The 25,095-nt window shown below is 42.0% G+C and overlaps 1 long non-coding RNA gene across 1 annotated transcript in view; it reads left to right on the top strand.

Moving 5' to 3' along the window:
• The window catches only part of LOC308063140, a 29,936-nt gene extending 8,880 nt beyond the window's left edge, over nucleotides 1–21,056 (top strand). The window contains exon 3 of the long non-coding RNA XR_013927853.1: nucleotides 738–21,056. This is a non-coding gene — a long non-coding RNA (uncharacterized lncRNA). The remainder of the gene's footprint in view (nucleotides 1–737) is intronic.
• Nucleotides 21,057–25,095: the final 4,039 nt, after the last annotated feature.

Raw genomic sequence — 25,095 nt, 5'->3', positions numbered from 1 at the left:
GCACCTGGTACAAATTTAGAACACAACTTACGGGCCTTGTTTGTCTCTGGTGTTCTTCTCCAGGTCTGAGTCTAACACTCCTGTGAGGAGTACAAGGACATTTTTGTGCTCCTCTTTAGCAGGCACAAAGACAACTCAAGTGACTTCAAAGTCTCTCATGCCTAGAAATGTGTCTCTGGTTCTGGAAGCAGGCGACTGGATTGAGTCCCCCCCAAATCTGTGTCACACTAGGTGACTGCTTCCTGCTGTGCCTTCGGGCTTTTATTAAAAAATACAAGAGAAAACCGACTGTCTTCTGCCCTTGCTGAGAAACACCTCTGAACTTCAGCTGATGCACAGGGGAAAACTATGGACAAGGGGAAAACTGGACTGTTTTTATTTCAGTCCGTGCACAGCCACCAGGCCCACGCTGCCTTTTCTGTCCCACCAGCGACTGCTTTGGTGAGCTTATATTTGGTGAGCAGCGGCTGCTGCTGCAACTGTGGATGAAATGTGAAACATCCTCCTTTCCCCCGCAAGGAGTACTGAAACCAGGCATGCAGCTTAAGAAAAATAGAGGAATATACCTATTTTAACTTTGCTTCTAATCACAAAACGTATATTCTTAAATATGCATACATCAGCGGGAACAGTGGGTAAGGGCTCCCATTCTAAAACAAACAGAAACATGCACTTTGAGCCCTCACATGAAATGGCAGTAAAAGCCCAACCCAATAATTATTTTCCTTGATTTTCAGCCAGACGAGGCACAAGACAAATAAGTCATCAAGGACAAATAAAAGGAGGTTCATTCATCGCATTCAAGGCTGGAATCTTTAATGGTCACCAAATGAACTAAGATAACTAAGTAACCATTGTAAATATTAATCTTTAAAGGAAAACAATACTCCCAACAACAGGAAGCCTGATAAGACATTGGATGTTGCCATCAGTGTTATGGAGTCTCTCTAATTTCCTTAGTTTTTTCTTATGCCTGTAGAGGGATCAGGAAGGGGAACATATGGTATCTCTCAAAGGAAGTAAATTAACATTATTAATAGCTAATGTGGGAGAGGTGAAACAGTGATTGTTCATGGTCGTTGTTATTGTGCTTTTGTTAGGGGGGGGAAGCCTGCCTGCTAGTGAGCTTAAGCACTGAAGCCAAATTCAAAATCTTGTATTTATAAACAAAGATCTGATAACAGTTGCTTAAGCATCCATGATGCTTTGCCAGTGCACGCACGTCAAGCTGATCTGAAGGGATTGCGTCCTGGGGTTTGTCCCAAGAGTTTGCTAATGCAGATGAGAACTTATGGTGTGGTCTCTGTTCCTGAGGAACTCCTCGTGTGGACCCTCACATTCTTCTTTGCATTAACTCTGAAGCAGAAGGAACAAGGATAGGTAGACCTGCACTTCTGAAGAACAAAATCTGTCCCCTGGCATCCACCGAGGCAGCTGATCAAGGGGCCGCTGAGGAGGTGGCTTCTCACAGGCAGTGGTCACTGATGTGGGACATCTACTTTCAAGTGCACAGTGATGGCACCAGTGGGTTTTTGAGAGCTGTGCAGCAGTGTGGTATGTAAGTGGCAGAATTATTTTGTGGGAATCGACTAAAGTGCTGATATTAGGATGGATTGAATTGGTGACCTGGAAGAGTATCTCAGAGTCCTGGGATCCCTTGCAATTTCCCTGCACTAAGAGGAGAATTTACCTTTCTTAGGCCTATGCTTTCTTCTCTCTCCCAAATACTTGCAAGATAGTATTCATTTATTTACTCTAAATAACATTGATGATACTTACAGAACATGTTATAAACTGTGGCCATGCAAAAGGGTGGGACCCTGGTCCCAGCCTCAGCTCTCTTTGTCCCAGAGCACCTGAAAGCAAGCATAAAACACATTCCTCATTTCTTCAAGAGATCCTGTACTTCCTACTTTCTTCCCAATCATGAAAGCCTGAGGCAATTCCTAGCTGGCCTGGCAGAGGTGGACTTCATGACACCTTTCATGCTGAGACAATCTTCAAAATACATTTGGCAGATCAAAACAAGATAAAAACAAGAGAACGTGATCAAAGTTACACAGTGAGCATTGCAGATGTAAGCAAGTTTGGGGGAAATTGTTAATAAACTCTTTAGAAAGAAACCAGTGGATTTTGGTATAATTAACTTACTGGATCGTAATAAAAATTGAGTAGCCTAGTAAGAAAACCTCATGCTTCAGGGCACATTGTGATTGCTTTATAGAGACAAAGGAATTCCCTCTGCCCTTGAAAGCTTCAGCTGCAAGTTGACAGCTGGATTTTGGTTTCTAGGCCTGAAGAGGACAACTTGAATATCTTAAGACAGTACAGACTTTAGTTAAGCAGGTGCAGCTGCTCTGCAAGGAAACAGTTTCCCTACCATACAACTCTACTCAAAGAGACAACTCAAACTCTGATTAAGTTTGTGTCTTAAAGCTGGTCTAAAATACCTCTTCCTGGGTGATGATGGGTTATTTTATTCCTTAAGAAACTCGTCACGTTGACCAAAAAGTTCATGAAAGGCTGACAGAGCTATGCATTGTTTGCTGGCTCTGTGGAGTTATATGACAAGGATAAATTGTTCTCTGTGCTGAAGCCTGGGTGGTTTATAACGTTGTGAAGTTTTCCACACGGCCAATTTTAGGGCCCTTTAGTATTTCAAGTTATGTAAACTTACAATAAAACTTCCTCCTTAGCTCTGAAGAATGGGACTTTCTGCTCAATCAGGACAGGGCTGAATTCCAGACACGAAAGGGAAGATGCTTTCACGGCAGCTTAAGAGAGGACATTTCCAAAACATCTACAGCAGTACGAGAAGACAGATGTTTAGCCAGAACAGTTCTACAATCAAGTGAGACACTACCTCAAAGAAATTAAATGCATCAAGCCAGACTTTAGTGACTGGAATACCTTCTGAGAAAGGTAAAAAATCTGCATGTTTTCATAATCTTTACTACCAATACAATGACATCACCCTGATGGTTACAAATCATTACACTGTGGTCACACGTTCACTTCTTGTTGCCTGTCCCCACCTTCCAGCCATGCTGGGCATCAAACGTGGTTGTTTGACGGTGTCAGATGAAAACAATTCTACTCTAAAACCAACACAACCTCCACAAGAAAAGCAAGTTACAGTGCACTTCCAGGGAATTACAACACCAAGTCCCAAAGCTTAGAGATCTTAGAAAATAGGTAAGGCCCTATCTTACTTTCACACCAGTGGGCTCTTGGAAGGTTCGAGTCTGTGGCAGCTGGAAAGCGTGAGCAGTGCTGGGCCATGCAAGGGACACACACTGTTATCCCCTGCACAAAGCTGTTGCTCACTTCTGACCCATTTTCTATCCTTATCATGTAATTAATCACACTTTGTGAAAGCTTCATGGAAGGAGTGAGCTGTCTAGGGGTGGCTGTGATTACTCAGTTGTAACTTGGACTCTCCACTCAGGCAGGGGAGTATGGGGAAAGATAGCACTCCCTCCTCCACTCACCCCTCCTCCCCTGGACCTTGGGCCAGGGTGCAGGAGCCATCCCTCTTCGCCCATGGCACGCGAGAGCGAAGGGCAGACTTGGCTTCTGCCCTGCTCCTGACCGGAACAAGACATCAGGTGACGGTGACAGGTTATTTGTGGTAAAGCTCAGCAACTCGATTACTAATCTCTGGTCTGGAAATAAGGAGGAAGCTGAGGAAGGATTTTGACCCTGCCAGTGCATCTCAGCTGGCGTGGGCACACACTGCCTCCCAGGGCCGCCTCCAGGGCACTCATCCCTGCACCCCAAGCTAGGGCATGCCTCTAACTGCCACAAGACAATTTATAGGACAAATATTGAGGATAATTAAGGATAATCTCTGCTTTAAGTGTCTTACAAAGAAGGTCAGGCACTCTCTCTCTTTGTCAGATGCAATGAAGTAAGGCAGCTTCCATTAACAGCAAGTACCGGTTTCTCAGAACAAATAATAATAACCCCCCCTATCTAGATCCTAAAGGTTTACCAGATTTAATCTTCCCAAAACTCAGACGAGATGATTACAGTGAGTACTGCCTCTAAAGAGCCGTAGCAGTGAATTGCATTACCAGCACCGATCTCCTGCTGGTATACATTTTCCTTACTGTACCCACGCTAGCAAATACAGAAAGGTGCTATAATATTTACGTCCTGAGCTCACACAATAACATCCTTTCAAATAACTTAGCAGTTCAGGGTAGATTAGATAGTCACATGAAGGCAAAGGAGGAATCTGCCCCAGCAACTTCTGCTATTTTTTTTTTTTCAGTCTGCTGATTTCATAATATTTGGTCATAAGATGTTGTTTTCGATATTCACTTTATAACATGATGGGCTTCTTCCTAAATAGCCCTTGGGTAACAGACATTTGCATTGTTGGAAAAGTGGAGAAACTCAGACTAACCGGTTCTTGCTCTTGAAAGATCCCACTACTCCTCACTCAAGGGGACTTGAGAGGGCACGTGTTGCATGATCTCTTCTGCCTATGGATGATGTGAGAGCTGACACAGGAGGAGGTCTGGTAAAACGGCACGTTCCAGCCTCTGTTTCACAATCCTGTGCACCTAAAGGCCCAGTTTCCAAGAAACTGGAGCACCAGCGGTTTCCATCCCTGTGCCGAAGGGGTATTTCTTGGAAACATCTGTCTTGTGCCATCAGAAGCAGGATGCTGAAGGTGAAGGACCAACAGCCAGAGGCAGCCAGCTGGTCCATGTTCAAGCCAAGACTGCTCACACAAGAGGCAAGTTCAGTCATCTCTATGGAAAGGTTAATCCAAAACATAGGAAAAATATGCGGCAACATAGACACTGAAAGATCACTGTCACAGTCAAGCCATTTGTAGCAATCCCCTTTATTGTGCCTTCACGTATCTATCTCTCTTTTTACATATAGGCACATGGCTGCAGGACTCAAACAGCTTCAGCAACATTAACATATCAGCATAACTATATTTTAATTACGGTTATGGGATTGAGAGCAGCATTTGATTCTCAAGTTTGCATACAGCAACTGAGCTTTTACAAATAACCATGCCCACATAATTATGAAAACAGGAACTGAAAGAGACGTTTCCATGCAGTCCAGGTAACCCTGCAGTTCTACATACTCCATAACATTAAACAAATGCGTGTTATTTTATCTCTGTACTTCTCTGTGCTTTCATGGTCCTTTGAAAGCTCAAAGATAAACAACAGTCCCCTGAAATGACCTGTCTACACTAGATCAAAGAATAGGCAAGGGAAAAACCCTTGCAGTGTTAGGCCAGTCAAACCATCCACGGCTGCAAGAAACTTCTCCCTAAAGGAGGTTTTCCCCCACTTAACCACTTCATGTGACACTTCAAGGCTAGACCTAGTTCCCTTATTTTATATTTTTATTAAGCCCCAGACAGCTTTATAAATGAATGTACCAATATAAGCACCAAGGTCTGGCCACTGTCAGGCTAACAGATTAAATGGGCTGTTGGTCCAGCCTGGTACCTGCCACCTTCCCCGATGACCTTGGTCTGGTCCAGACAGAACCGAGCAGTAACGGCATCCAGCTTCAAACTTCTCTTCACTTGGGGGAACAAGGAGGAAAGGAGCCTGGATCTCTGGTTTAGTCTTCTCTAGCAAAGTCAGACTTAGAGATGCATGGGCCCTAGAGTGTGCACAGGCACAGCAAACCAAGAAGCTAAGGGGTAAGCTCACCTTTGCACAACACCAAGGTGGCCTCAACACAAAGGAGAAAGAACAGTATCACCATCACTATTTGTGATAACACAAACACTGTCTGCTTTGTGATGCTTACTTTTTCTTTTGTTTAAATACAAGCCAGGCAGCATTCCTCAGCTTTAGCTCAGCTGATCTTGTCGCCCATGATCAAGTTCTGCAGAAAGGCACGTGGTGAGTTCACAAGGATGCTCCTAGCAATGAACAGCATCTCACAAGTAAAGCCCACGGAGCAAAGGTGACTTGCTGCATAATAGTTTCCAAGTTTGTGGTCTTTGTTTTGGTGGATGGTGGGGCTCCCTGGAACTGGAGATGATCCAGCATACACAACGCTAGCCAAGAGCTCCAATCAAAGCTTCGCCAGCATCACGTTAAAAGCCTTTAAAATTTACCGTGTATTTTGCTGGCTCCCAACAGAGTGCAATGACAGGGCAGGGGGCTGGCACTATTTTTAAATGCTAGGACACCAATCTGAAGCTTGCCAGATTTACACTCCAGCTTTTTAATTCAACTTGATGAGCACTGAATCTTCACACCAACTGTGCCTCACGGAATAGATGCTTGTGTTCAACAGGCTTCTGAGCCAGACAACTCCATTCTATATATCCTATGTACCAACTGCATGACCACAACTTAAACTTGTAAGGGAAAAGGCAGAGAAAGACAAGCTCTGACACCCTGTACCCCTTTCAGGACCCAAGTTCAGCTCTTTTCACAATGAATTCTTTATTCCGGCAATAAAAGGCACTTGAGCTAGAGAGTAGAGCTAATTTACTTCTGAACAACAGTACCGCTGAAGGGCTTTTGACTTGCAGTTATCCCTATATAGCCCAGTACATATGCTGACCTTACAACTCCTAGACCTTGAAAGAACTACTTCTAAAAATATAGATACCATCACATTACTTTACAGACTGAAAAGCAGGGGCTTGAGAAAAGTATCAGATAGCTTGCCCAAAAACCCATGATAGTACAGCCCAGAACCACATCTACAGCTCTCCAGTCTCTAACTAATGCCCAACTGTCTACATAATTTTTGGTCTGGCTCTGCTGAAATCTTTTGTTGTGACAAGAATCTAAATACTTTGTATCACTTTTGACTTATAAACTATGAGATCACATTAGCAAGATGTAAAACTATAAGCAAAGCATCCAAATTTAAAGTTTTCTCAAAGCAGAATGGAAATGTTTTATCTGAAACTGCAAAGGGGGAGGGGGGGGGGGCTGTTTACATTATCAGAAAGAAAAAAGGACTTCATATTCAATGTAAGGATACATTCAGCTTGACAATGGATCTGTCAAGTCTGACTTTTGCTCCTCACCCCATATCCATGATAAATCAGATTAAGTATTTTGTATCACACCTTTTCCTTACAGGGCACTGGAGATAGCTAACAGCCCAATGCCAGTGACAAAGCACGCTCGTACAAATAAGTGGCTAAGCCTGCAAAAACCATGTGTACCTGAGTGGAAGCACTACTAGGAAATTTGCCTTCTACCATGTTTCCTGGCTGTGATTTTTAAAAAGGGGCTAAGAACTGAACACCCAGTGAATATCAACGCACAACGACTGCTGACTGCATTTTCTCAAGTCCTTAGAAAATACCAGCCTAAAATTAATTTAAAATGCCAGCCAAGAAGAATAGTTCAATCTGTAATACAATAACGTAGTTATATTAATTAATGATAAATTCATACCATTAATCCCAGACTGACAGAGGTAGTGCAGTTTATACAGCAGCCTGGAAATGTGTTGACCGCAACAGAGCTGTACAGCAGAACTGCATTCTTACCATAGGTGCCTTATGCACAAAGCTGCTCAGGCTTGGTGCTCTTTGAATACTCTCTCAGCACCACTGCATTTGAAATTTTGGGTTGGAGCCCTGCTTATTCATCCATAATGATAAAGTCAGACTGATCTCTGTTATTCTATCCTGAGCCCAGCTTAACTTCATTAACTATCAGAACAAGGTCATGCTCTGTTAAGTTTGTACTTTCACGTCCCTTAGTAACTTTGCATCACCCTAGCTGTCAATGCACTGACATTTATGGTCTTCTGCTATCACTCCTTTGTTTATGTTCAAAGTTCATTCATTGCCTTCTTCCATTAGGGCTCTGTAACACATTCTCTGCTTTAGTACCTCCTGCAACTTCCTTACTGAAACCATCAAAAGTTTGTCACTGAAGAAGAGGTGGTTTCCATGGAAACTCTGAAGAACAGGCGAAGTTAACAAGGCATAAAATGAAGACAGTGTCCTCAAGCTCACCCATTTTGAAAATCTAGGTCAGCAATGTTTGCTTAAAACATTCCACTCTTCTAAACCCACGTTCACTTGACTGTTAAAGATGTAATAAAAGAGAGGCTTTAGCATAGCCCAAACTTAGCAGGTTTAATATAATACCGTATGTCCATATGAATAAATGATTCTTACAGTTTCTCCCAGCCTGTTTTCCCTGTTCAGTTTCCTTGGATAACCAATGGGCATTTAGTTTATCATCTGGTTATCTTCACTAAATATTTACTCTGGCCATCATAATCTGACTTTCAGGTAGCATTTGAGTAACCTGCTATGATCTCACCGAGGGCAGGAGGTATTATCTGTGTCATCCATTATAAACTCCTTTAGAAGACCTACAGGAACAAAAGGACTGTGCACGTGAAAGTCAAATTCAATCCCAACTTGAACAACACGCAGGGAACCCAAGGAATGAAACCAATGCTGAAGTTCTGAAATTGAGTTTGCTTACAGTTGATGCTGACTGATCTTAGCCATCAACTACAAGTAGCAAATGCTGATCTGTTGAAATGTAATGGACCATGCTACAGTAAATGATTAATTGCATTCAGTGGGTTTCCTTAGTGAGAATCACAGCTCCTCTCAGGAGAGGAAACAGCCATACCAAGTGTTAGCGCTAAAATATTCTGTCAAGTATGGAAGGTTATGGAAGGCTGCCTCAAAAAAACTGCTGCGGAGGGAAATAACACTGATGATTTGCTAGCTATTTCCTCTGCTAATTGAAAGCAGATGTAATCAGTTGCAGTCAAATACCTTTTGAGATGCAACTGTTTCACCACCAAAGATACCCAAGTTTTCAGGCATGTCTCAATCTGATCTCCACTATTTATAATTTATGGTGACTGAGGGCCTTCAGTGCTTTGGCTAGCTGTCTGATGACCTATTACCATTTAAAATAAGGTCCTGTATAATGGGGAGCTTTGCTTTTTCTGTCTGCTGTTGATGGTGCTGGGATTTCAGCTGCTGATGACAAGCAAGAAACAAAGGTTAAGAAAATATCTAAAACATTATAACTTCCTGAGAAAGCAAGGTGCACGTGATGACAGCTTACAAAAACAATCTGCTGTCCTAGTAAAACCCTACTGCAATCCCAGCTATGTTCCCTGTGTTATTAAATATCAAATCTGAAGTAAATCAAGCATTTTTCTGGCCAGTGCCCTTTTCCCTGCCTAAACCCCTAAGTAATGTGTTGGTTTAGGAGTGATGTATAGCCAGGACAGTTTGAACAACTTATCTGAAGCATAAGAGAAGTCCCCAAAAACACTTTGGTGTAATCCAATTACACTAATTAAAATAATTATTTCCACTTAGCTTGTTACTGAACTGCTTGCTTGGCACATCTAGAGTCAGTGCATATAAAGGTCAGGTGCAGCCTCTCCAAAATCTAGGGAGGACAAAAAAATAAGTAGTGTTGCAGGATACAAGTCTCTAGATGTTGTCAGTGGTCTGGTTTTGCTCAAATATGTAAGTTAACAACAGGCAGGTGGACAGCCTCTGACTTGTTTCATCTTGTCTACACACATCATGCTTTCCCCCTCAGCTCTTACTCCACTCCTCAGTTGTGCTGCAAACTGAACTCCCAGTCTGGAAAGTTTTTTCCAACAGTAAGTTGGGAAACAAGATGCGCTGAAACCTTACAATTTCTCTGCAAATGGGTACTTTGTGGTGCTGATTCTAGAATAAGAATCATAAGGTAGACAGCTTGTCCTCTAAATTTGCAACTGAAGCATCTGCTGCTCATGCCTACATCTTTTGCAGAATCTCTGGAGGAAAAAGCAATCCACTTTAGAGAAGAAACAAATAGAGACATAACTGTCAAACTTATTTTCTTTTTTTTTTTTTTTTCAGAGAGCCTATAGGAAAGTTTCCTTTGACTCACTCCATGTAGCCAGTCTAGCTTTGTCTCCATCACTTTACAATTTTCTAGCATGCTTGTCTGCTGCCAAATCTTTCCCTTGACACAACCACAGAATAAAAAAAAAAATCCTTCACTTTCCTTTCACTTCTCTCGCTCGAACCTCCAACAAGCCACAGTGGCTTTCTTAACTACACCCTTCTATGAAGAAGCACAGAAAGCAGTCCTCAGTCATGCCCACTAGACAACAACACAAACCAGTCTGATTTAATTTTTTTTCCTTGCATCAGCACCGTAGACCTCTGATATTACCTTAAATAACGCCTCTAACTGGCTACCTCAGCAAGGCCCTTTCGAAAGGCCACCACTCCTTTTCCCCATGCAAGACAGCAAGTCACTTTTCCCCTTTGCTAACCCAGGACCATGGGGCTGCTGCCTCACCATCTGCATTTGGCCAAAGTAGGCACAAACAAAACTGGCAATTCTGAGCTCCCAAAGCATCAGTGATCTTGGTATAGCAGGTGCTGCTGTAAAGGGAGCTGGTGGCTACAAAAAGTGGGGCACTGGGGTTTTTCTCACATGACCTCATGTTCTACTCACTACTCTCATCTATATTAAAAGGACAAGGCCACAACGTGCATACTATCAGTATTTCCCTGTGCCTTGGATTTTTATATTCTACTGATATCTGAGTCTTTATGCTGTGCTTGTGAAATAACCTCACGTGCCTCCTGATGACTACAGTAAGTGTTATCTGTCAGGGTATGTGTCTTCCTTCACAAAATATGCACCCAAACTTCCAGATAAAAAACAGATGATGTTGAATTAGCGACTGTTTTAAAGTCTTGGGTGAAGGTAAAGAAGTTAAAACACAGCAAAACAAAGTAATACAGTCATCCATCAGCTCTCTGATTATTATGATGGTGGTGGGAGGAATCACCTGTTCAGTAGATCTATTGATCAATAGATCTGTTGATCTAGCTGGGGAGAACATAAATAATGGAACACATGGCAAGAACCTGTAGATAGAAGGCACAGAGCAACCCATCTCTGAATGGCACCTGCTGGTTTGCTGAACATATAAAACACGCCCTTGCAACCTATTGATTGTCATAGAATTGGATCAAAATCCTGATTTCTTAGCACTGGCAGTCATCTGGCCATGGACCGAAAGATTGAAATATACAACAAATCCCAGCTAAAAACCTTTTTGGTTCCATCTCTTCTGTCATTCTCATTCAGACTGTTTTCAGTGCATTCATTTATGTTGCTCAGAACCTCTGGGTTATCTTTAATCAAGGCTTATGCTTTGATGACAAACTGCATTCCGTCATTCAGATGTCCTACTTCTATCCCAGGAATGCAGCTAGATTAGAGTTATCCCAGGGAGACTGAGATGCTAATCCATTCTTGTGTTACATCCTGGCTTGGCTCCTCACACTCTGCTGACAGCTTTAACAGGCAGGGCCATGAATTTCTTGCAGCTTAATCCAAACTTATCTGCAAAAGATGCCACCTGAGACTAAACATTCATGTATCATTTTGCCTAGCTTTAGATCCCATCAGCACTCTCCCCAGGAAAGAAGTGTATTGATATTAACAATTTCTCTGTTGATGCTCATTGCCGCTCATTTGTCTGATCCTCTGCATAGACATACATTGCTTCAGGCTCATCCTTTCACTTTGCTCCTGGTGGACTGATTTAATGATCTGAATGAGTGTAGAGAGCATACTAATTAAATTCAGATATTGAATCTAAATCAGGAGATGCTGCAAACACCAGGGAAGGCAGGGAAAACACAACTCAAAAGGAGTTCATAAACCTAGGGACTAAACGGAAAAAACTGTGAGAATGCAAAAAGAAATGGTTGGGAAAAGGGAAACAACATGAAAGATACTTTCACAGCAGAATCGCTGCAAAACATTAATGTTAAATGAACTGTAAAAAGTAAATCACATCAAAGCTTAAGGTAAAATATGGCATTTTCGAACGCAACACATGGCTAAAGAAACCGAAAGTTTCCTTGATCACAGGCAGGACAAATCTCTATGTTCAATTTACTCCCAGGATGCTACAGGCCAGAAATGCAGCCAAAAAAGCTGAAGGGTGAGAGCAAAACCAAAAGTGATTTATAAGGAGAGACATAAAGCACTAAATGTGACTGGCACAGCCAGATGGATGGGGGAGGAGCAGAAAGGCTACCATGGAAGAGGTGAATTTGCAAAAGCTCAGGGGGCTCAGCTGAGACAAGGCAGAGAGAGGGAAAGGGAGTCAAGCTTTGGAAAAAAAAAAAAAAAAAAAAAGTCCAGGGTTACTGGTCAAATCTGTTGGCTTGAAACATGCACCCCAGGGAAGTAAAACTGACGGCTAAAGTCAGGAACGGACTAAAGGGCAATAAAAAAATTATAATAAAAAAGAACAACCCCCCCACACCCCTTGCTATATTTTTTGTGCATAAAATTGCTAACTTTTAAAGCACCAAGGGGCAAACCCTCAGCTGAGCTAGACCACTGCACCTTTACCAAAGTCTGTGCCAGTTTACACCAGGCAAGGTCTGGCATACATAACTCATATGCTGAGTTACAAACAGTAATTCACCCTGCCTCCACCCAGTGAGTTCCCTGGACCTTTACATTTATTACTCAATACATGTTTTAGGAATACAGGGCTGGAAGGGCCTTTTGGATTGTCCAATCCCATCTTTTGCTATTGCAGTGAAGAATACAGTTTGGCAGCTGAAGTGGGTAAGACTACCTTGGTTGCTTGCTCCCACTGCTCTTTGTAAAAAAAGACCCCTCTGTACCTCATATAAGAAGGTTAAAAGAACTAACTTTGGGCATAAAATGACCAAATCCAGTTTCAAATCTCCCTCTTTCCTTTGCTAACAAGATTCTCCTCTTACCCTTGCATTTACTGCTCCATAGTGAGAGAGGGGTAAATGCCTCCTGTAATTACAGCTGATAAATCGGAGGGAAGGTGAATTTTCTAGATGTGTTACTATATGGCTTCGTCATGATCACTTCCGTACATGATGCTTGGAACTAGACAATACACATATGGCCCCAGAATGGCTATAAGTGCCAGGACCAGTCATGCCATTTCCTTTACTTTTTTCAGTAAGTCAACAGTATTGAGTGGCTGGAATTACCAAATCAAAACCATGATCCAGATGAAGTCACCATCTGTTCTGTCACTAGCAGCGATTTTGCTGCATCTGCATGCCTCAGATGCTTGCCCCATCTGCTATTGCCCCTCTGCACCAAAAGTCCCTCCATCTGAGGTTCACACCAGCCAAGAGCTGCCCCGTTCCAGTCTTCCCACATAATTTCTGAAGGCAAAAACGAATGACCTTCCACCAGGCCAGAATACCATCCTCCACATTTAGTGGTGCCTAACTTGCCCTGGGTCATTGCTGATAGGTTTTTCCTAGGGTTAATGATTTTGGGAAGCTCTGAAAAGCATTAGCACAGAGAAAGCAATGCAGAACGAAGTTCATGCCAGTGGGAGTCAGAAGCCTCATGCGACTGGCCTGGCTGCAGCTGTCCCAGGAAAAGGGCATTCACCCCACCTCATAAAAGGAAAAAAATTAAGACCCTGACTTACGAAAGGTAACAGAAATTTAATTAGAAGAAATATTTTACTTTATATGCAAAGAATTGCATGGACCAATAAAAATCTTGATAAAGCAGGGCAGAAGTTGACTGTAGTTCGAACTGGGGAGCAAATTCACCCTTTGACACTGCATCTACAATGTATGAGGAAATAAAAAGGCCTACCGAAACCATTTTCCCTGCCAGGTATCTTCAATGACCCAGTTTCAATGAGATTATAAAAACAGGTATTTCACAAGATACTAGAAATCCAACACATTTATGGGGAACGATAATAACAGATCAACTGATATATATGGAAAAGCAAACAAGCTTTCAAATGAGCCCTTCAACTCTGATGCAGGAGCCACTAACAACACTAATCAGAGGCTAGGAAAGACGCTCCAAGCTTACATTTATGCTTGGAAATCCACCTTTCTGAAAGGTCTGTATTAATTTTCTTTTGCAGGGCAACTTTCTGGTCATTTCAAGCCCTAAGCAGCATCACACACTTTCTTCTGCACAGGCTTCCCCCTTCCCCTCTTCTAAAAGGGCAAATCATTGTGAAGAACAGAGTTCAGGCTTTGCTGTTCCTGTCCAACAGCTGAAGATAGAAGTCAAACAGCAGAAGGTTGCTGTGTTATGAGATGTAGATTAGAGAGGAAAACCAGCATCCTTTATTCAGGTCATGCGAGTTAAATAGGAAGGAACTGGCTCACAATACTTAATGCACTGCATGTCCATGAATGCCTCGCAAATATTAACTAATACTTACAAAACCTTTGTGAGATACATGAATATAAACCATTTATATATATGCAAGCAAACAACAAGAGTGTCCAGTGCCTGCCTCTGTGCTTTGTTAGTGATTCAGGAACTGAAGCAGTTCAGTCAAAATACATCTTCTAATGCTCTCCAGTCCATCTGGCTTTGGTGTCAGCAGAAAACATGACCAATATCATGTTGAAGGTTTGAGCATGACCCAATCCTGTTAGACAAGCTGGGACCTATAATTTCATGGAAATCTGTGCTGGGATTATGGGAGGAGTGCAGTTTTAAAGGGTTGGAGTGAGAAGCTAAGAAAACAGCTGCCATTTCAACTCCGCTTTGGAAATTTTAGGGTTGGATCCCAGGTAAAATTTGGGGACGTGGCATTCACATTCAGACAGACACCAAAGAAATTCTCCATTTAGAGAATTCTCAACGCCAAGACTGACAGGCTAAAAGGCATTTTCCCATGAAATGCATGTCTTCCTCTTGTGTCTAAACCAGGAATTCAATACAGCACTTCAATAACTAAATTTAAACGCTTACATTCTGTCTCCTCAGCTTCATTTAATTTCCCTGATTACTAACGAATAATTCCGTTCGTTATTTAAGTTGGTAAGCACAGAGAAATGGCTCTTTTCTTCCTTTTTGATAGAAAAAGCTTTCATTGGCAACACAAACCTGGCCAGGTTTATCCTATTTTCCTGCCTGCACTGTAAGACTGAGGGGAAGTGGCAAGAGAGGAAGTTTAGCCTCCCACCCTATGAAATCCAGTCTCTTGTGGGTAGGAGTGAAGTGGGGCAGCTGTGACAGTGGGGGCTGTCCAGTGCAGCAGAACTAAGGGAGTCCTGAGCCATCCGAGATAAAAACAACAAAAAAAAGTATATACTGGACTTCTGGCTAATGATTCAAATCTTTTAAAAGAAGTTACCTTAGCAAGGGAAATGATCGCTCAAAGCAAGAGAGGCACATCTAGCAATTTGATATGGGGATGCGATCCAGGATTCCCAGGGCCTGTTCCCAATCTTGCCATTGGCCTCCTGCATAACTGCGGGCTAGCAATCATTCAGCATCTTCTCCCCCAGTTTATTCTTCTTTAAATGCAGGACTTCAGAGGATGTATTCCTACAATTCATTATGTGGGGTGCAATGAACCAGCTTGCTACCTTGACACCATCGACTGAATAGTGACTGAACTGCTCCATGTCTTGGTTTTCCACTGACATAAAGAGAATATTCACATGCTTTGAGATCTTGAACGGAAAAGGGATGCAAACACAAAAGTGCTACTCTTCTATTGAGAGAAGAGACAAGTTAAATTCTACCCTTTGGTTCCCCACTCCATTGGGACTGACATGAAAACATAAAGATGACAGGCTGGGCCCCATTCTATTAAGATTTAAATTTAGCAAGGAACTGGAAAATTACTGGGAGTCTTATGTCTAACCTCTGCCTCAGTAAGAAGCAAATATGCATAATTCTCATCCCATAGCTAAATTTGAGTGAATTATCAAATGCCAGGCCAATAAAAGAACTGTCCAATGCAAACCTTATCTGCCCTGGATGCACGTATCTGCTTACAATATCCTTTGTTAGTTAAGCAAAACAGAATCATTGTTGCTAAGAAGTTAATATTGTTTAAGATTCACTGGCTGACACACAGAACACTTTCCTGAGGTCCCCCAAACACATTCCTATTCTCTTAGTTTCTTCCCTCTTTTTTTCTTTCCTTCCAACTTGCCTAAGACTGATGTTTTCTTTAGGTGAACTTGCTTGCAAGGCGATATGAACTTTTAGGCAGGCAAACATTTCAGTTGATAGAGTGAAGGGTAGATAGATATTCAGATCAAAGCAAACAATCAATTTGAAGAGCAGTATATAACTAAAGTAATTCCCTAAGCATTAAAAAGGAGCCTATTTGCTCTATTTTCTACCAGCTCACCTTTTTCTTGATTATTTTCCTAACCTGTTTGTAGCCTTTTAAAGCAGAGTTGCTAGTGCCCAAAATTCCTTTGTTCAAACAGTGAATTACTGTGTTCCAATGCCCCTACAAATAAACATCCTGCAAGGCTTTCTGTGACTTATTTTTTTAATTTGATCATCTTTTTTAGTGCTGGGACAGTACATGACAAAAATACCCACACACAAATGAAAATAACAGAAACACTTTATTACCACAGCAATATCAGTCAAGAAGCCACTTGTAAAGCATGTCCCTGGCGAAGGATCTCAGAGCACTGCTAATATCCATCTGGTGATATCAAAGCTGCACTTCGTATTGATCTGCCCAAACCACCCCATTCTCTCCCTACATTTCCATGCCTTGCAGCATTATAAGGCCTACCATTAAAAATACATTTTTTTCACCTGCCCTATAGGTGTCTAGCGACAGAACTAGACACATTTTGAGAGGTTGACACTTCACATCTCTGACTGATTTAGCATACACCAGCAGAAATCCAGAGAGTCAACGGGTTTGTAAGCAGCAATAGCCCTCCAGGGCCCTTGGCTGCAGCTATCTTGCAGAAAGCTATGCCAGGTAAATGATGTTACGGCAAACTCTGTGCCACTGTAACTAGGCATCCTGAGCATCTCTACACAAGGCTGCAGTCTGCAGTGTAAGCAGGCACAGATATGATGAAGGTACGTAGGTGAGACATACTCACGAAACCCAAGAACATCTTTTTGCTTTTACAAAGACAGCATTGAAAACAGTCTCTTTTTACAGCGTGTGCTTCCCTGTCAGAGGTAAACATCTCAAATACCTGGATTTTGCTGACTACTGATTTTTCTAGCCTAAGGATTGGTGAAAAACATTTTTGACATCTGAGAAATGAAGTATTTCATTTAACACAGAGAACAGGTGGAGAATTGGAGGCAGCAGTGGAGGCTGCATGGTATAGGGATCAGTCTGAAAGTCCGTGACAGACATTTAAAGGGTTTAATTCCAACAGGGTGGCAATGAGAAACCCTTTAAGTCCTTGTAGCTATACAAACAGCAAACTCTCCTCTTCAGCAAGTACGAGGGGACTGAAATCCAACTAAAACTTGTGGCCCGTGCACAATTTCACTCTGAATTTCTGCTGGCATCAAGTAGGCCCCTTAATGAGTATAATGTTCAGACCTAAAAGCATAACACAGCCAAGTGGTGACAGGTAAAGTGGGCTGTCTCTCTGCACTGAATGCAGTTGACAATTTGTTAACTCTTCAAGGCAGAAGGATAGGAGAGATGCCCCAGCATAGTAGAAATGACTGTCAAAATGAAAATATGATCATCAAATGTGTTGACTGAGTTTGTCTTGCAAAGGAACTTTAAGGTCTGGCTGTCTAGGGGCTCCTGAAATAGCATTTCCCAGAGATTTGCAAAAAACTACAGTAAAGTAGGCAGGGAAGATGCATTGTTGCCCCATACTCGGCAGAAATAGAATCTTTTGCTGCATGTCATCAACCACAACAGGAAAAAAGCTCATGGTGACTCATCCGGAGTGAGGTGGTAGGGATCTGCTGCACAGTTCCATCCACTGTGAAATCACACATGGCTTTGATATACAGCACAGATCAATTGTGATGCTCACACATGACCCTGAACCTTTAAGTGAATTGAGACTTTATCAGTATTGATACAAGTGTGAATTTAAAGGCCAGATGGAAGAACACGTTCCTTTTTCAACCAAGGAAGATCGGTCAATAAAATCAGATAAAACTAAACATTAAGTGGAACAGTTTCAAGCCCAAGAAAAATTATGCCAAGATCAAAGAGTATCTCATCTCATAAACACCTCCCTACCCCTCCACAATTAGATACAATCACAGAGCACAACATAACTAAAAAGATTCCAAGCATCTAAGAAAAAAAAAAGAAAAAGAAAAAAAAAAAAAGAGAACAGCACTCTAGATCTGTACTGTGTAAGGACTATTTCCTCCTACCTTCAAGGGATTTCATGATGTGCATTGCCAATCAATTGGGATATCCTTTTTCAACACTGCAGAGAACTCATGCTCTCTGGAACCAGAAACCTCCCAGGAGCTAAGGACTGTCACAAACCTCCCACTTGCCAATCCGAAATGTAACTCTTCCAGCAGCTTTCACAGCCATAGGCACTGAGGATTACAGAAATACACATCACACACGCACATCTAAAAGATTACAATGACAGGACACTTCAAGGCACAGAGAACCCATCCCCACAAGGAGCACAAAGGGAAAGCAGGCAGTATGTGACAGACATCACTGGTGTCACATCACTGCAAGCACAGTGCTACATTGGTGTTTGGGGTAGAGGGAATGGCCAAGCAGGATCAGATAGGAGGTTTCCAACTCCCATTCCAGGGTGGTATGTACTTCCATGAACATCACAAACCCAGACTGGGAGTCTTCCTTTACAAATCCCTTCCTGCCTTACTTCATCGGGTGCTGCACTCATCCACCTCTGCTCTGCATGCAGGTTCATCTACCATGGACCCTTCCATGCACATCTAGTCTAGCTCTACAATAGCCCCTGTGAGTTTCCCCCTTCCTCCACCTCACCTTACGTAAGCTACCACCTACCTACTATTTTAGAGTATACTTAGCAACATGATTGAGAAAACAGAAACAAGTTTGGGGATAATTTCCCTCCCTCCCCTCGTTGTTTGGTTTTCTGGAACTACTTCATCCCAAACATTTGTAAATAGCGCCTGGAGTTACATTCCAAGTTACAGCAGTAAACACTAAACTAGCTAATATATATAGAAGGATTCCTTTTCTTCCAGTGTATCTAGGCAACCTTGCAATACAAAGTTAAAGCACGGCTATTTGTTCAAAAAGTGTTTTCACAGCTATTTCCTCCCCCCCACCCCCCACCCAGTTTTTCCACTAGGCACTATTTCTATTTATCATCTGGAGATTGTTCCCTTTTTCCTTTTTAAAACCTTTATAACAGCTTGTTTTAAGAGCAGCAAAGCATGGATATTTAGCTTAAAATAAAGTTTGATTTAGTTTATGAAGAACAAAATAAAAAGAGCAAGTTTCACAAGAGCACCTGAATATAACTCCTTCTTAACATGCTGTGGTAACTCTGGAAACAAGATCATTTCCAAATGCTAAGGAAACCAGAACACTGCAGGAAGACAAAAACATTTATGCCAACACTAAAGCAAATTGAAAAGGTGGTTTACTATATCTTACCTAATACTAGTTGAAGTTTTCAGAATAAAACGAGTTCCCTCAGAGAGCATAGGTCAGGCTGAACTAAAATTTTTCCAAAGGAAAATATTGATTTTTATTAAATTTTCCAATTGAAAGTCTTGGAGTAAAGCCAACATCTCAACAGGAAGTGTTTTTCATTTCAAAATGTCAATTCAAAATGAAAGCTGTTACTTTGACATATTGATCACCTTTATTTTGCTAGGCAACATTGACATTTTATGTTGACATTTCTTATTTTAAAACCTCTTCAGAATATTTTTCTGCTCTGTGGCTCAAAATTTCACCTTTTGCTTCCTATTCTGATTAGAAATTATTTTTCCTACTATTAAAGCTTTCTTCTGGGCTAATGAAGTCTCTTTGCTGAACATTCCTGCTCTCAGTGCCATTCTTTTCTCATGGAGTGCTCTACAATACATAGTTGAAATTTAAAAAAATCTCACTAATAGTCAATTAAATAGCGCTCATTTAAAAAAAATATGGAAGTGTTTATTGTTTTCGGCCTTTGGGGTGAGGGTAGAGGGAGAAATAAGGAAAAAAGCTCTGGAGATTCAGTGACAGATTTTGGCAACAGCATTCTCATGCCAATTTTTGCAAGGCAGCCTTAGTGTTTTCTAGCTATCTTTGTGTGTCCAGCCCGCCAAACAGTGGGTGACACGAAAGTTCTAAAATCAACCCTTACTTCCTCTACAGAAGCAAACCCCACTTCCTAAGTGACAGTTTTTTGCCTTTACAGAATCTGTAGATCTGGGGTTGTGCAGATGAACTAGGAAAATCAGCCTGACATGAGGAAGAGCTGGAAATTAATTTGCCACATTTATTAATTACAGTGGCGTTTACACATCTCCAGTGGACAGAATGAACTCCCATTGCCTTTTCCAGGCAACTCAGCTTCCAGCAAAGCATCTTTTTCAGAGTGCTTTGTTCCTCAATTTACCAAAAAGGAAGCAATGGGTGCAAGGGCAGATGCTGATTTAGTAAACGCACAGACTCCTATTGGGCAAGTTGCTTTTCCTGAATTTGTTTATGCTGAGAGCTGACTTTGAGAAGCTGAGGTCAGCAAAGGAATACAGTTTATGGTTTGGCCTCAGAGTTGCTGTGTAGTTTCTCTTCCAGGTCCTGGTGTTTGGAGGAAACCCTCTACACAGTCACAGCATTTTTCCTCGCCTCAGTTCTAGATCTTGGCTTGTTCTTGAACAGGTGAAGGTCTTAGATGATTACTTACTGCTTGAGCCCATAGGGTGATATCTGAGAGCAAAGGTAGTAGGTAAGACCCACTACACATTTATTCTCATTTTGAAGAATTCCTTAATTCTGGCAGCTTTCCTAAAGAACAAGGTGGATTTCACCAAGATCAATGGGACTGGTGAAGCAAAAGTGTTTACCAGCGATTACTTATAAAAGTTAACCCCTAGGTCTTTCACACTACACTGTATGTAACACAAGGAGAACATCACTAATTTCTCAAGTTCGGTTGTGAAGTACTAGGCAAAGAGAACAGTGGCACAGCTAATAAAGATTACAAGAAAGATGCTGTTACAACACATCAGTTTTCAGGGCCCTGATTACAGCAATGATAAAATGCTAAAAAAGCACAAGAACTACCATTTCCCCATTATTCTCATGTGGCCCCCCCCCCCCCCCCCACCAATATATATATAACCCACATAAACCAAAACATTTCTAACAAACAAGTTTCCAAGTCTCCAAAAGATGTCAATGGCTGCTCAGCCACTGCAAGGTATTTCCTATTTCATTGCTTCCATACATGAAGTCAAACAGTTAAAAGGAACAACATTCTCATGGTTATAAAACACCAGACAGAGCCAGAAGAAAGTCAACAGCGCTGTTCATGCTTCTGCTCCAACTTCTATATAGTACTTTCTCTTTGTTTTGATTTCTCTTTTTTTTCTTCTAAACATAAATAATTATACCAAGCAAACCAGCTAAAGTGGAAGGGAAATGGTTCAAAAGGTGTTTTTAAATCACTTTTCCATCTCAGCTGGACAGTATGACAGAAATTCATAGCACTACTTGCAGCAACAAGGCTGTGTGAGTACAGACTGCCTTGCATGCTCCCAGGCACACCTGGATGGCAAGGAATATTGGGTTTGCTGGCGATAAGCTTTTGCCTCACTATGATCTGAACTGAAACGTTTGCCACCTTCCTTTTAATGTAAGGTAGTTGCTCAAGCTTTGGGCACACACAAACATCACCTCCCTCAAGCCTTCTGTAAACAAACGTCTTGGCAGGCGCTCACATTTCTGGATTACCTCTGCACATAAATATGACTTCATTTCCTTAAAAGCAAAAAGCAGCTAGATGGGGGTTGCAGCTTGTTTGGCGATTAACTCTGCCTTTTCCCCATCTCAAAAAGTTGGATATAAACAGAAAAATAATTCAGACACACAGCCAAAATAATAGCTTGGAGGGGAAATCTTTTCCAAAAGGAAACGGAGATGCATCACCGAAGAAAAGTGTGGTTCAGTTGTCGGACAGGGCAGTGTTATAATGCTCCCCCCATCACCTGAACTCAGGACCTATTACTGTCCTGCACCCCAGGAGTCACACTGCATCACCCAGATGGGCAAGGGAGGGCAGACCCACCCTGCAAGCTACAGGTATCATTCCTCCTTTCCCCACAGGCAGGTACTTCAGTACCCAGAAACCTTTCCCAGCAGTGGTGCCAGGCACTACTCTGGAGACAAATGTCTCCCCATCCTCCAGCACCCCTTTCCACAGACAGACTGGCCTGGTTCCCAAAAAAAAGGTCTCTTCTTCAAGCAAGAGTTTGTTCCAAAGCCCTGTGAAATAATGCTGACTTTCAATTATTTTGGGTCATACCTACTACAGAAAGCCCAGTAGAAATGAGACACAGAAGAGCCCTGCATCTAGCAAGAGTGAAAGGGTGGGAAAGGTGATACAGAATTTTTGGCAAAGGGACCAGCTCCTTCCCCACTCTGATTCATAAAGCTGTTGCTGTCAGATACTCCTAGGAGGGTGTCAACTTGATAGGTTCACAGAGCAACAACAAGTTTACCAGTCATGGAAAAAACAACTGCTGCTATTGCAGGGCAATGGTGAAATCAAAAGCCCTCCGACTCCTGAAAGTTGAGTAAAATGCACAGACCACTTGTAAATCAAGGAGAGAAACCCAAGGGGCAACCACTTAAAACAGATGGACCAGATCCGCAGTGTGACTTGGATACCACCACATCAATTTATACCATGTGAGGGATCCATTCTGCATATTTTAAAGCAGCAAACTTTGACTAGATTAGGCTGGCCATAATCACGAAAATGTTCTCTTTAGGGAACGGCTGTCACCCAGAAGAGAATTAACAGAGCACAGCCATTGTTAGCAGGAGAATGGAGGCCAAATGCTTTTCTGGCCAGCCCCTGCGTGGAAGGGTTGCAAGGTCAGAAGTGAGAAAGAAATCTCCTTGCTAGTTCTACCGGCACTCCAGAAGGCCTCCAACAGGTTGCAGAGCTACTTTTCCTCTGCATATGCTCCTTCAAAATACATACTTGGCAGACAGAAGAAAACCTGGAAAGGAAGCAAGAGACAGAGAATTGAAACTCATACTAGGCACTGTCTTCACACGCTCAGCCAGCAATCTGGAACTAACTTATTTACTAGGGAAATGTAATTGGTGTCATCTACAATCCTTATTATACACTCCAACTGTCCCAAGCTACCACATAATTGCATATTCCTTACTTCCTGCCATGTACCAAGTAGCTAGCAGGTGTGCACCCACTGAGCTTTCCACATGTGAAATAACAGCATGATGCCCTAACAGCAATCACTCCCTTTCCACCAGATCTTGTCTCCAGGATTCTCAGGTGTATATAACATATGCCCTCAATGATGACATAAGCCTTTTCCACCCTCCTCCATTAAAAACCATGTCGGATCCAGCAATGTGGTTTGAGAGAGAGAGAAAGGCAAACATGCAAGACAAATAGAGACATCTTGCCAACCACAGAGCGGTCTGGATCAAGACATGAGATTCATCCAAGGCACAACTTTGTTGCCTTCATTTGGATTATGCAAAGAATAGATTTGGCCTGGAGACCAAATTGATCCATCTGGCTATAATATAACCTGATAGCAGTCATTACAGCTGGTATGAACTACTGCAACTGCTGGCATATCTCCCTCCCTCCCTTGGTTCTTTGCTGCCCACCAGTCTAGTTCAATTCATCACTCTTTTAAAGATCGAAGCTTCCAGTTTTAGCAATAGTTTATCCTGGCCAAAACATCACATTCCAACCCTGTGGCAAACCTGGAAAGAGTCTAGAAACAGGCAATGAAAATGCGCGACAGATTCCTACACACACAGGCATGAAGCAAAGACCTACACAGTTCAAGGTGATGACAAATCACAGGGGGCATGATGGGGCTATACAGACTAGACAATAGCATAGGGAAAGCTGGCAATGTCATGTACCCATGGGAGAAGCAAGAGCAATCAAAGCCTTTACTTATACCACAAGCATTTATCTGCAGTCAAAAATAAAATTATCTTCCTCTTCTCCAAAACCACGAGTTAGACACATGGATAATAACTCAGAAACAAGCAATAGATGTTGGGAAAAGTTAGAAAGGGTCATAAGTTTGGGTTCTTTAGACCCTATAAATAAGAGCTTGATTTAGAAAGAAAGTTCCACCTTTAGCCTGGTTGTTCTGTTATCATCTACTGCATTTCTTGGGTCCGTCTCAAAAAAATTGTGCTTTGGAGAAAGGATGCTGGTCTTCTGGTCACTAGCCTGGCTTCTTTAGGACTTCCTGTGCTACACCCCATGCTTCATTGTTTGGATGTAGAAGGAATGTGGGTTCAGAAGTTCAATAAAATAAGATTTGCAGTTATAGCATCTGGAAATTCAGGTATATTCTGACCCTGGGGACTGAAGCATACTTTAACCCAAGTCCTCAGTGAAGCAAAGATACCTACTGACTTTTACAGTATTTGAATCAAGCCCTTTATGCAACTGTCTCAGCTAGATACCTCTCTCATTCAACAGTGCTCTACTCTACATTGCACTGTAGAGTTACATTTCATGTACTCTGAGAACTCTGTTTATCCCACTCTTAAGCAGGTTTCAAAACATTCCAGATTTCAGCATTGAGGTACTTCCTGTGATGAGGCCTGGAATTTGTTCTGCTCCTTCTTGTTAAAACCCTAAACCAGTTCTTCTGGTATCTTTGCTTGATACCTCCTTGCTGCTTCTCATCAGATTCGTGGGGTTACTTCAGCCACAACAAGAGAAAATTCAAGAAAATTGCTTCAAGAACCACAGTACCTATAAAAACACTGGTTATTTATATATAACTTCAGTCTTTGTTCTAGTTTTAGGCAAAACTGAATCTGCCTCTTGCAGGCACTGGCCTGCCTGAAATCCAGATCTAGTTCAAGGATCCCCAAGCTGTATCATTTCCAGGAGGGGGGAACAAAACACTGGCAGCATTGTAAAACACTAATATTTACAAAAGAAAGAGGCAGTGGGTGAGGCAAACCTACTGACTGGAAGACTAAAAAAAAAAAAAAAAACCACCACACACAAACACAACAACAACAGGTCATGCATTGGCTTGGCTGTCCCATTTGACATAACACGAAGGGAATGGCTAAGTTCAAGTTGGAACAAATTTCCTCTGGAGCACCTCCCTTGAGGAG

Source organism: Falco punctatus (genome assembly GCF_963210335.1).
Source record: "Falco punctatus genome assembly, chromosome: 4".
In the NCBI taxonomy this organism is placed as follows: Eukaryota; Metazoa; Chordata; class Aves; order Falconiformes; family Falconidae; genus Falco; species Falco punctatus.
The sequence above is the reverse complement of the archived record's forward strand: the minus strand, read 5'-3'. Positions and strand labels throughout refer to the sequence as shown.